Source organism: Lolium rigidum, chromosome 3 (genome assembly GCF_022539505.1).
Source record: "Lolium rigidum isolate FL_2022 chromosome 3, APGP_CSIRO_Lrig_0.1, whole genome shotgun sequence".
In the NCBI taxonomy this organism is placed as follows: domain Eukaryota; kingdom Viridiplantae; phylum Streptophyta; class Magnoliopsida; order Poales; family Poaceae; genus Lolium; species Lolium rigidum.
The window spans coordinates 371,648,543-371,662,341 of NC_061510.1; the positions used below are offsets into that span (position 1 = coordinate 371,648,543).

Genomic DNA, 13,799 nt, shown 5'->3' on the forward strand with positions numbered 1-13,799 from the left:
AAATAATATCATCAAATTTCACTTGCAATTTAACTAGCATGAAACACAAAGAAATCTAACTGTGCGGTGCAATTTACTCAGTTACATTCCATACCATTTTTTTTCTCAAGTACATCTCATAGGTAGTAGGATTAGGACGTGATCCGACGGTTCAGAAGTTAACTAGGAAAGTCTACGCTGAACTAGCAAACCCGTTTGTAGTATATTTCTGGTTTATTTATATTTTTCATGTGTCTCATTCGAGTGCTTGTAATCACTGTTTTTTTGTTACTTTTATATTTTATTTTACTCTTGTTGAGAATCATGAATAGATTTCTGGACTTTTCGCAAAAAATATCCTAATAAATTATTGGAGAGTATATAATCGAGTCTTTGTCAATCGTGCACACACATAAATGTCACGGACCCTCGTGCAAGGGATATGGAACGACCAACTCATTTATTACATTGCACTTACACATTTGCACGTCACACACAATTATACATCATAGTACAACAATATAATAGAAGCAAAGATACTCAATCATATACGCACGCTTGAGGGGCCACGGGAAGCACGCTTACGAGCCGACCCCTAGTGTTTCTGCGGGCAAGAACAATAGATGCAGACGGACACACATGCATACACATGTACTGATAGGAGCGCATGATAGGTCGGTATGAAGCCAACATGCAAGTAAACAAAACGTAGCTAGGCTACGCGACGATGGGGACGAAGGGCGTGGCGAGGAGCATCAACGGCGTGCGGCGGCGCACGCCCAGGCCGGGCGCCTCCTCCATGTCCACCTCAACGACACCCTCTGGCAGCGACCAGTCGAAATGATAGAGCAAGGCAACGAGGGCGAGCTCCATGCTGGCCAGCCCGTAGTTGAATCCGGGACACATCCTGCGGCCGGCCCCAAACGGGAGAAACTCATAGCTGCCGCCTGTGAAGTCCACGGCGCCGTCCTTAAACCGCTCCGGCTGGAACTCCTCGGCGGCGTCCCAGTACCTGGGGTCCCGCCCGATGGCCCAGGCGTTGATCACCACGCGCGACTTGGCCGGGATCGTGAACCCTTCCAACTCGCACAAGTCGATGCTCTCCCTGGGCACCAGCAGCGGCGCTGGCGGGTGCAGCCGAAGAGCCTCCTTGATCACCAGCTTCAGATACCGGAGGTCGCTAGCTTGCAGGTCGGCCTCGGTCACCATGGTCTTACCTTTGAATGCCTCACGGATTTGCCCCTGCAGCTTCGCCATCACCTTCGGGTTGCGTATCAGCTCCGACATACCCCACTCCATCGCCGACGCCGATGTCCCTGTCCCGCCGGCAAACATGTCCAAGATGATGGCCTTGATCTTGTCGTTGTCTAGGTGGAACCCGAAGCCGCCTTTCCCCTGCAGGCCGATGAGCACATCAGTGAGGTTCTCGTCGATGTTCTCAGTGGCGCCGGCCTTGATTTTATCAGCACGGGCGATGTTCCTCTCATTGATGATCTCCTCCAGGATGGCATCCACCGTCTTGTGGATGCCCTGGAGGCTGCGTTTCATGCCAGTGACGGCGGCTAGCACGGTTGTCCATGTCGGGAAGAGGTCGGGGATGTTAAAGCCACTCGCTAGGCCCACGCCGGACTTGATGGCTGACATGAACTCCGCCGCATTCTTCCTCTTCTTCCCGAATGCTGCCCGCGCAACGATGCTGTTGGTAGTGCTATGGAACATCACGCTCAGGTTCACCGGCATCGATAGCCCCGTCGTGCGGATCTGCTCCACCAGCATCCCCACCTGCATGCATGCGCGATCCATTTTCAGAGATTAAACCATGCCTTACTAGATATTTCATGTACATCTGCATTTTTGTCAACTGTTGCCAGATACGGACATGACTCTATGCCTTAGTTAGCTCAGGTGACCATTTTATGGTAAATTACTTATTTTTATTTTCACTCTCGTTACAATCGGGTAACATGTACTTGTAGTACTGTAAGTTCAGTAATTAATCTGGCATCTTTAGTTGCCACCTTCAACGAATAATTAGATAGTACCAGGTTGGATGTTCGTATATACCTCGTCCTCCCTGATGTGGCGGAAGGAGAGCACGCGCTTGGGGCTGAGGATCTCGGCTGCGCAGAGCTGGCGGAGCTTGCGCCAGTAGTCTCCGGAGGGGAGAAGAGGATGTCAGCCCACTCGTAGCCGACGATCTCGCCAGCGAGGAGCTTGGGACGCGTGGCGAAGTTGGTGTCGTGGGTCTTAAGCACCAGCCGCGCCGTCTCCTTGGACGACGCCACCACCAGCGGCGTCTGCCCCAGCTGCAACATCATGAGTGGGCCGTACGCGTCGGCGAGGTTTTTCAGTGCCCGGTGCGGCAGCACGTTCACCAGGTGGTGCATGCTGCCGATCACCGGCAGCTTCCATGGCCCCGGCGGCGCCCTCTCGCTGATTGGGTTCAGCGCCACCTTCAGCACCTGCAACAGGGCCACCGCTCCGGCGGCCAGCAGCACCGAGAGGAGAAACAGCTCGTCCATGAATGTAACAAGCCAAGTCAGCTAGCTAGCTGTGTAGTGAGCAGTGACTGGCGAGCTGGTGAGACTGGTTTGAGTTGATCCGCTGGTGGTGGGGTGGCGGGGTATATATAGCGCAAGCGGGGAAGGAGGGACGCAACCCATAACCAATTGTTTAGTTTATGGTGACCTGTAAACTCGTGAACAATGTGTGGTAGTTACTGGTTAGTACATCTCCTTTCTCTAAGTCTAAGCTCGATCAGCAATAATTAAAGATTGGATGGATGGGTGGACGACCTTAGCTGCTGTGGTAGTTCAGCTCAAGATATCCATATATGGCCATATATACACGCAAATGTGTCGTTACAACTTGGTACAGTTGAGACAAAAGATTTTTGCGTCAAACTACATATGTTAGATGTAAACATGATGGATTTAAATGGATATTAGTGCCAGTTTATGGTGCAACTCAAGATACTCATAAAGCTGAATATCTTGCTGAACTTGCTAGGATGGGTGATTCAGGATCAATCCCCTCTCTAATTGGTGGGGATTTCAATATTTTGCGAAGAAAAGAGGATACAAATAATGATAATTTCATGCCACATTGCCTTTCGTTTTTAATGCCATTATTGAGAGTTTTAACTTGCGAGAGATTGCTCTCTCAGGTAGACAATTCACTTGGGCTAATCGGAAGGAAAACCCAACGTATGAGAAGCTTGACCGTATCCTTTCGATGTAGAGTGAGAACAAAAATTTCCTCTAGTTACTGTGAGAGCTCTGACAAGGACAGAATCAGACCATGCTTCTTTGTTAATTGATTCCGGTAATCATTCTCACATAGGTAATAAAGCGCACTTTTCTTTTGAAACTTCATGGTTGAAATATGAAAATTTCTATGAGATAATGAAAGCTGAATGGGAGGCTGAAAATCGTGGAAATACTCCTATTGCATATGGCAGAACAAAATAAGACACCTTAGACGTTTTCTTAAAGGTTGGGCAAAATATTTAAGTGATCAATACAAGAAAGAAAAGGAAAAGTTACTTTTGTTGTTTGATCAATTAGACTTGAGTCAATTCCCCTAAATGAAAATGAAAGAACTAAGTTACGAAAGGCAAATGACGATTTAACAAAACTTCGCAGAGATGAGGAGTCAAAATTGGCACAAAGGGCCAAGGTAAAATATATTCAAGAAGGGGGGGGGGGACAATACTAAATATTTCCACTTAATTGCAAATGGAAAACATCGAAGTAAAAAAATATTTCAACTATAACAAGAGGAAGGAACCATAGTGGGTGATGAAAACTTGCAAGTCTGCATTACTGAAATATTATAAGAAGTTGTTTGGAGAGTCAGCTACTTCTACTCTCACATTGAGTGAGGAATACACGCAGGATATACCGCAATTAACCCAAGAGAAGAATAATATCTTTGTTGCTGAATTAATAGAGAAGGAAGTCAAGGATGCTATTTTTCAGATGGAGTTAAATAAATCTTCAGGACCTGATGGTTTTCCAGCTGAGTTTTACCAAACCTTTTGGGAAGTTATCAAGGGTGATTTAATGCCAATGTTGCATCAACTGCATTCAGGGGAATTACAGTTGTTCAAACTGAACTTTGGTGTTATTACCCTATTGCCTAAACAGGAGAATGCGGTGCAAATCCAGCAATATAGACCAATATATCTTCTTAATGTTAGTTTTAAAATTTTCATGAAAGTCGTTACTATTAGAGCTAATACTGTTGCTGAAACAGTTATTAGTCCTACACAGTCGGCATTCATGCCAGGACGAGATGAAACCATTCACGAACTTCATCGGAAGAAAATGGATGGAGTGATATTTAAAATTGATTTTGAGAAGGCTTATGATAAGGTAAAATGGCATTTTCTTCAACAAGTCATGCACATGAAAGGTTTTGATCCCAAATGGTGTCAACTCATCGAACAATTTGTTAGAGGAGGAAGTGTAGGGATCAGATTCAATGGTGACATTGGTCACTACTTTCGAACAAGAAAGGGTCTTAGACAGGGAGATCCTCTGTCACCTTTATTATTCAATATTATTGCACATATGTTGGCCATCCTAATAGCAAGGGCGAAGGAGGATGGACAGATAGAAAGTCTTATTCCTCATCTAGTTGAGGGAGGAATTTCTATACCGCAGTATGCGGATGATACGATACTTTTTATGGAACATGACTTCGAAAAAGCCGTCAATATGAAACTTATATTGCGTTTCTTTGAAGAATTGTCATGACAAAAAATTAATTTCCACAAAAGTGAGATTTTCTGCTTTGGCAAAGCTAAGGAAGAAGAGGAATAGTACAAACAACTTTTTGGTTGTGAGTCTGGTTCTTTTCCTTTGAGGTACTTGGGCATTCCAATTCATTATAGAAAGTTGAAAAATTCTGAATGGAACCCATTTGAGAGTCGTTTTGAGAAAAAGCTGGGGTGTTGGGCTGGAAAGATGTTATCATATGGCGATCGCCTTGTATTGATTAACTCAGTTCTTACTAGTTTGCCGATGTTTATGCTATCTTTCTTTGATATACCTAAGGGGTAAGAAAGAGATTAGATTTTTTCCGTTCACGCTTTTTTTTGGCAGTGTGAGGAAAATAAAAAGAAGTATCGATTAACTAAGTGGAACTTAATTTGCAGACCCAAAGACCAAGGTGGTCTGGGAATTGAAGTACTGGAGATTAAAAAAATTTGCATGCTTAGGAAATGGCTTTATAAGCTCCTTTCTGAAGATGGGTTATAGAAAGAACTTGAAAAACAAGTACCTCTCTCAGAAAACCTTGGCTGAAGTTGAAAGTAAACCCTACTGATTCACCTTTCTGGAAGGGCCTAATGAAAGTTGAAGGGGAGTTCTTTAGCAGAGGTAAATTTGAAGTTGGTTCAGGAGAAGGAGTGCGGTTTTGAGGACATATGGTTAGGGGAGCAGACCCTTGCATCTCAGTATCCCCAATTATATAATATTGTCCATCGTAAACATGATACGGTGGCGACTGTTATGAGTTCGACCCCGTCAAATATTGGTTTTCGGAGAAGGCTGATTGGCAATAAATGGGATCAATGGGTTCACATTTGCGAGCGATTAATGGAGATAAATCTAAATGATGACCAAGATAGGTTCGTTTGGGGTCTGACAGCTTCAGGGAAGTTTAGTGTTAAATCTATGTATGGTGATATGATGAATGGTCATACAAGATATCTCCGTAAGTATCTTTGGAAGATAAAAATCCCACTAAAATTTAAAATCTTTATGTGGTTCCTTAGTAAGAAAGTCCTTTTGACCCATGATAATCTAGTAAAGCGAAATTGGAATGAAAATACGAAATGCTCTTTCTGTGACGCCGAGGAATCAGTGGAACATTTGTTTATTTTCTGTCCTTTTGCTAGGCTGATTTGGCGGGTGGTTTTTGCTGCATATAACATTCCACCTCTATCCAATGTCACAAATTTGTTTGGAAATTGGCTAAATGGAACTGACAAAACTGATAAAACTAGAATTCGCATTGGTGTTTCAGCTTTATGTTGGTCAATTTGGAATTACAGAAATGATATTATCTTTAACAAATATGATTCTACTAATTTTTTGCAGGTTATTCATACTATGGTTCACTGGATCCAGCTTTGACGTTTCTTGCTCCCGGAGGATCAGCGGGAGTGCATGGTTTCTGGATGCAACCGCTTCGAATGGTTGCCCAGGATATTTTCTACCAGCCTACTTGGCGGCCTGTTAGGAGACTACATGATGGGGAATCTGTTTAGCAGACTTTTTCTTTGTTTCGATGGTTGATTTTTGTATCGATCCTCGTTGATCTTTTGAATTGTAAACTCTGAATATTTAGTTCTTTTAATAAAAGGTTGTGTGCATCAACCGATGCAGAGGTCGGAGCATACCCCATTTCGAAAAAAAATATACACGCAAATAATATACTTTCGGAAAAAACGCTTTTATGAAGTGGGCTAGCCGTATTGTACGAATTTTGTGCACGCACGTACCGGCGCCTGCATGCCCACTCGTGAAGCACATTGTGTGTTTGATTTGATCCGGCCATTGTGGAAAGACGATTCCTTCTTTTTTGTCTGGTTAGAGATACTGTGGATTATTTTCGTCTGGTTAGAGGAGGGACGATACTGATCGCAAGCATTAGTTTATATATAAACAGAGATAAGTGTACTACTGCAGTTAACATGTATTGAAGTTTCTCGAAAAGTAGTTGACCACGTGCATGAAGGAACGGTGACCAAATTAGCTTGTGTTGCGGTGGAATAGTCCCTCCAGTTTAAATAATTATCTAAAAATAGATGTATCTAGACAAAGTTAGCATAATGAATATGAAAAGTAAATAGAAAGGTAAACCTTACAAGTCTAGTAGAATGTGACGTCTTTCAGACATGTTTTCGTGTATAAATAGTTAAATACATCTATTTTTAGATTATTTTAAACTAGAGAGTTGTATAATATTTCGTACTTTCCATTAAATAATGCTTGTGATCACAAGGATACCTCCCTCTAACCAACTGAAAAGAAGCACATGGTCAAACAGGGCGAGAAAACTTATGGTACGTCTCTCAATTATGGGATCAAACAAAATGTGCATCACGAACAGGCAGGCGTGGATCGCCGAGACGTGTGTACACATAAGTATAGTCACATATTTGATAACTTTTGGCTTCAACACAAAGATTTTTTTAGAGAGGTTTTGACAAAACATAAAATATTATCATGCAAAGGAGTAAAACAACTATAATCACATTAAACCAAGATAAAGGGGTTATTAAGAGACAATACCCACTGAAATAATATAATCCATCACGGATTTCTACCAAAAGGTTTTCGCCGTGGACAAACTAGGCAACAAACAAAGTTTTTCGTCCTGATGAGCTTAACATTGAATTTTATCACAAAGAATGGAAATTTGTTAAAATGATTATTCTAGGCTACCACAAGATTACTGTAATGAGAACCTGGAAATCTCCAGGCTCATTTATGAAGTGATCACTCTCGTGACAAAAAGGAAAAGATGCTGACACGATACAAATAGCAGGCCTCACTGTCTTATAGACGAAGCATCATCAGTGAAATTGGCTAGATAGGGAAATTGATGATAGGAATGAGCCGATGAATGTGGTTCGTCACACAGCCAGTTGATGGGCATGTTGAAAAATATGCGAGAGTGCTCGAGCTAACCCTGGAGCGTTGGTCACTCTCCAGCCACGCCCTCAATGTTGGCACCAATGTGCGCTCATCCTTTCCATTCAAGCATCTCTAGCATATTGCGGCAACACCGCGGTTTGTTTGTCCAGCATCGCAGTCACTACGGTGGACCCGCATCATGGATAAATAGGGTATTGGGTTGAGGAGAGGAGGTTATATAGGAAAGACCGCACTCGTTGGATTGAAAGTGTGCCTATCGAATGTGGGAGAGGCGTCAAATAAAGTGTTGTGATCGGGCAACCGATTGAAATTGTTTCCCATTTCTCTTACTACAATATCTACATCCATTTATAGCAACATTAATTATGCCATTGTTTCACCTACTCGTGTTAATTTTGCGATGGTACGTAAAAGTCTAATATGGATATGACATATAGCTTAATGATATGCTATCACCAAGCCCCATAAAGTTCAACAAAAACTATCACTGTAATGATCATGTCTATAATGTGGTGAGACATCCCATCCCACATGACCATGCCAAGGAAGGGGAAGTGTCAAATAGCTACCAGGACCATCATATGAAATACAATAATAAATTAGGGAGTATATAACCAAATTAGGCATTCTATGTTCTATTCTATGTTCCGACGATCATGCAGGGCGGAGGCAGTCCCCGGGCAACAAGGGCCATGGCCTGGGGCGTGGCATATTTTCCGTCCTACACCTATATAGCTTTCTGACTTTGCTCGGGGTACTCACTTGTCCCATCTTTTATGGCCCATGATGCCCAGTGCAAACTAGCGACATATATCGAACTTCACATCGACTGCTTGAAGCCTCGAACATTAGCTCTGTCGGCCGCTGGGGCAGGACTCGCGCTATCACGCGCCCATGCAACTCTATCATTGGCGCCTCACTTCCCGCCTCTATCTTGCACCCCTCAGGCTCCCCGGAGGGGTTCCAACCATCCATAGTCGCATTTTTGGGCCACACCATCCTTCTCCACCGTTGTGCCACACCGTCGCGGCTGCTGGCCTCCTATGACGCGGAGTGTTGATGCTAGGGTGCCCTTCCGGGGAAGTGCTCTCATGCTACGGCTCTGCCTCTTCCATTCTAGGTAATACATGCGGAAATGCGTTTTGGTACCCGGGTCTACATGCTCCCGTGTCATGGACAAAGCAATCCCCACCAGATGGAAGTCTAGGTGGCGCATGCAAATCTTCTTGTCTCCATCATCAACACAATTGCCGCGCTGATAGTGCTGGCTGTCCTAATCACCCTGCTGTTGGGATCTGACACAAAATGAAGTATGTAGCTACCCAGGCATATGTTGTAGGCCGGACTAGTTTCAGTAATCCTTTTAGCTTACTGTATGTATGTCGCCAGTCCACGCACAAGCTTATCTAAAATATGCTTGTATGCTTATGGCTGATCTGTGTTTAGGTGTCCTAGCGTGTTAGTGAATTGTACTGTATCACCAATCATCATGTAATACCCTGTTCTGCACAACATGTGTTAATGGAAGATCACGTTTTCATGTACCATGGTCTGGGTATCCCACACCCACATGTTCTCGGGTCCATGTCGGTCAGTACCGAACGCCGGTCAATCTCAGGCAAGCTCGCCGTCACCTGCTCCTTACAGTGCTGTGGGACACGGGTACGCGTCGACCAAACCTATTCCGTTTTTGGTGCTGCCTGTATAGTGGTTATAGCTGGGCATGTGTCGGGCCGGGCCGGGCCTCGGGCCGGCCCGAGGTAAGCCCGACGCGAGAAAATGCGGCCCAAGCCCGGCCCGGCCCGGCCAAATACCCACCAAGCCCGTCGGGCCGCGGGCCGGGCCGTAGTGTTAAATGGAGTTTTCGGGCTACCCAGGCCCGGCCCGGCAGTCGGGCCAACATATCTCGGCCCAGGCCCGAGTTTTTCGGGCCGGGCTTCGGGCCGGGCCTCGGGCCGGGCTGCCCATGGCCAGGTATGATAGTGGTCTAGACTCTAGATAACAGGAGCAAATAGATCCGGGAGCCAAAACTGCATGCCCATACGTGTGTCTCAAGAATGCGCGGTTGAATTATCCCTTCTAATATTGTTTTCCCAATTAGTTATTTCACTTATTTAACAACTTTTTATTGTCAATTTTAGGAACAGAACATGAAGATATTTTATTCTTCTATAACCTCAATATCCAACCAATCCGCAAATCACTAAACCGAAAAGCTCCTCAAACCAAAGCATCTACCTAAAATATATGTATATTTTGTTAGATCAGTGACAATAGTTCAAAATATATATTTACCTTTGCAACCGTAAGTGCTTTTGGCTCTCGAGCTCTAGTACTCTTGCTATTTTTTAAAAAATAAAAAACAATTTTAAAAGTTATTAAAAAATCTGTAAATATTTTTGGAGACTGTTAGTGATATATCTCACAATATAATGCAAAACTTCAAGCCGATTTTTTTATATTTTGTACTAGACAAAAATGATAAAGTCTGATCTGTTCTGGAGATTTAAAAGTATACTACTCAGATATACACTTTTGTCATTTTTGTGTAGCTTAAAATATATATTATTTTAAACTGATATTTTGCAGGTTTGTGGGACACAGCATTGCATATATGCCGATTTTTTTCTCAGAATTTTTTGAAACACAAAAATATAATTTTTGACTTTTTTTAAACGAGATCACTCGTGCTATACACCAAATCTCCGTCCTTTGCAATCATACTAATTTTGTGTGTGACATAAGTTTTTTATAGCAGTATTTTTGCGATTACATTTTGGGCTGTGGCTTGCTCCAATCATGGCTCTGACATACATTACACTAGACCATGAACTGCGCGTGTTGCTGCGCCCGTCCATCTCAAGGGATGAGTTATAGAAATGTTAAGCAAAATTGGATAGAAGACACTTTTTTAAAGAATATGAATAATTTGAATTACAATGCCTTGACACGGGGTATGTTATAGAGCAAGAAGTTAGAACATTATGTCCTTTAGAAGGCTAGCATCCTCCGCTCTTCCACACAATTCAACTCTTGCACTGAGTGAATTAAGTATCTCATCAAGTCTGTACACAAAAAATTAAAACATCATATTATAAAACCAACTGACATCATATTATAAAACCAACTAATCGAGTAAATACCTTGGAATGCTAAAGAATGTGATCGTCCATATCTAAGGAAAGCATTATATCCTCAATTTCTAGAGGAGAAGGAACATTTATATCCTTTGGGCTTACCCATGTTCCCCAGTAGCTATCATGCAACAATTAATCAGGATCATATAAGTCAAGATAAATAGTAGAAAAAATATAAGATAATTGTGAGGAGATGTGGATGGCATTGGTATAAAATTGCAGATGAGAGGAACAATGCACAAAGTAGTACTATAATAATAGTTGGCAGGAGAATTATTGTCAAGTTTATCGAATTTAAATGAACATTGGAAGCATTGCTGAGCACTAATACAAAATAATTTAGTACTGCTAAAAATGGATGCCAGAATGAAGTGCACACTTGAATTACAGATGTCTAAAGCCAAGCGCAAACCATCATCTGAGAGATATGCAAGAATGGCAACCATCTGAGTAAATTACACTACTGTTTTATTTAAAATTAATCTGGCCTTGGTATTTATGGTAGACCCCCTGGAACAATTAATTTCCTAAAAGCATGTCAACGCCAAGTACAAAGGTCATATAAACAGATTTTCAGTTTTTGAATAGCATGGAACATTGCAGAAAAAGGTGATATAAAAGAGAAGAAGTATGCAGAATGTTGATGCTCTACGCTACACACAATTGCCTCAACAGCTACACAATACCCTTTATTACTTGTCATTTCCTGGCCACCATTCATGGACTTCATATGAACAATAACAATAGAATTATATTAACTTCATTTCTTTTCTGAGATAGAAGTGATTTCATTTGACACATAAACAGAGACCACGCTGACATATCATAGCATACACGTACATTAGAAAATTCTGGTAATAAATTTCACATACTTCTTATAGAGATTCATCTCCATGAAAGGTCCAGTATATGCTTTTGGAAGAGTAAGACAAGATAACTACATATATGTGTTATTCCAACTAACAATGATCAGTTGGAGATATCAAAGTGGTGAACATGAACTTGCAATGATCAGTTAAGCTCATTTGTTCCTGGTGTCACGGTACATAAACTACTTGTGATATGATATATAAATGCCAAAAGTAAAATGGAGTTTTTAGATTTTATCAAATTTGCAGAAGAGAGATGGCAGAGGCTTTTCTAGTCAGCCTAAAAAAACTGCAGGCTGGGCTCCTCCAAATTTGTACATATGTTTACCAATATGTTTAGTGCTTGGAATCTTGCACCTTGTAGAAGGTAGGGTCAGTTTTGCAAGTTGAACCTCATGGCTATTGAACACAAGTTACTTCATTCCAAGAAATTGCTCCTACAGCTACACCAAGGTTATTCCGTGTCAAACTAAGAAGAGATAAATTTTAAAACTTTTATATTGTACATAAAAGCACTTTAGATATATTGTATAATACACACCCTATATTTTTGTAAGACAGTAAATAGCAGTAAAAAAATACATCTAAGTTGAGACACTCTTTACAGAAAAAACACAAGTTATTGCAGATGAAAAGGACATTGTCTTGCTATTCATAACAATTATTTCATTGCTCGAAGGAAAAGCAGATAAGAGGATGATTAAACCTGCTGGCAACTGCAGAAGGTAAACCAATCAACCACATACAATATGTTGTCTTTTCCCATGTGGAGGATTCACGATTGCATACAACAATTGGTTGGGGATCTGAAGGTAAATATATATGATATTGCTTTATGATGAGGTCAGTTTTTTTCTATCCTCGTGTCACATAACGAATATGACAAGTTGGTACCAGGTACAAACAACACAGAAAAACAAAAGTATAACCATTATCAAAGTATATAAGAAAGCAGATCAACCTGATCACTTCATCTTCCCCGTGAGAGGTGTGTGCTGCCGGGTTATTTTTCGTCACCTCTGGTACAAAGCGGCTGCGGCACAAACCATCTCCTTGAATCCTGCCCCTTATACTCCTACCCAAACGAACAACAAGATGAGCACGAGAAAGTCGAGTATGCTAGCCCAACGAAAGTCTCCATCTCCTCCGATCCAGTTACACCAGCGAGATAGCACCGCATCCTCTAGCTTGCACGTGGGAGACACAACCGCCATCTCCGCCTCATCGGCGTTGTTGTCGTCTCCATCGCTGCCCGCCCGTCGTCGCCGCCAACCTAATCGCTGGAACAATCACCAAAGAAACAACAAGAATTAGCATCTGTGGTCCGATGAAGGGTGAGGAAGAAATCAAATTCGTACAAAGCTCAGAGCATCAATCATGGCTTATCGGAGAGGATATTTGCGAGCTAGAAATAGCCGTCCCCTAAAACCGAAACGGCAGGGAACATAAAGAACGGTGGAGGCTCCATTTAATTAAACGAAGAAACGGCTGCACTCATCATGGCCTTCCGTCCTACTGCCACGGTCATTGTACATCTGGGGAGAGGAACGGAATATGGAGAGAGATCGCATGGTGCCCATATATCAAATAGAGGCCTGGTTAGTAAAAAAGGCCGCATGGAAATCCAATAGTCGGTTAACAGCATCTCAGCCCAACTCACCGCAAAGCTTCTAACTCGGTTTGGGGAGTAGCTGCCCCTCAATGTTTAACGGGCCGTAATTGTGCAGATGATGAGTGAAATCCTGAGCGTTAAGGTAGAGATCGGACAGCTTAGGACGCCAAATTACTGTGGTGGCTCCTAGCTAGTTCCATTTTACTGTTTACTAATTATAGACACACTGAGCATATCTCGATCACGTATACGGATCGATGTCCTCAATTATTACATTGTGCTTATACAGTTGTACATCACACAACCATTACTTCCTCTATTCACTAATATAAAACATTTTGGCAATCCAATATTTTAGTTTGCCAAAATATAAGAAGTATATGCAAACAACGTGTTTTATCATACATACACGCGAGCAGGCACGCGGGGAACACACTTAGGAGACATGCCTTACCGTTACTGCAGCACACAAATACTAAAGGTAGAGACAGACACACGTCACAAGTAGGTGTGCCATCGAAACATATCTTGC

General features: G+C 42.4%; 1 pseudogene; it reads right to left on the bottom strand.

The window, feature by feature from the left end:
- Nucleotides 1-696: 696 nt before the first annotated feature.
- LOC124700535 lies at nt 697-2,501 on the bottom strand (annotated as a pseudogene).
- Between the last annotated feature and the right edge of the window lie 11,298 nt (nt 2,502-13,799).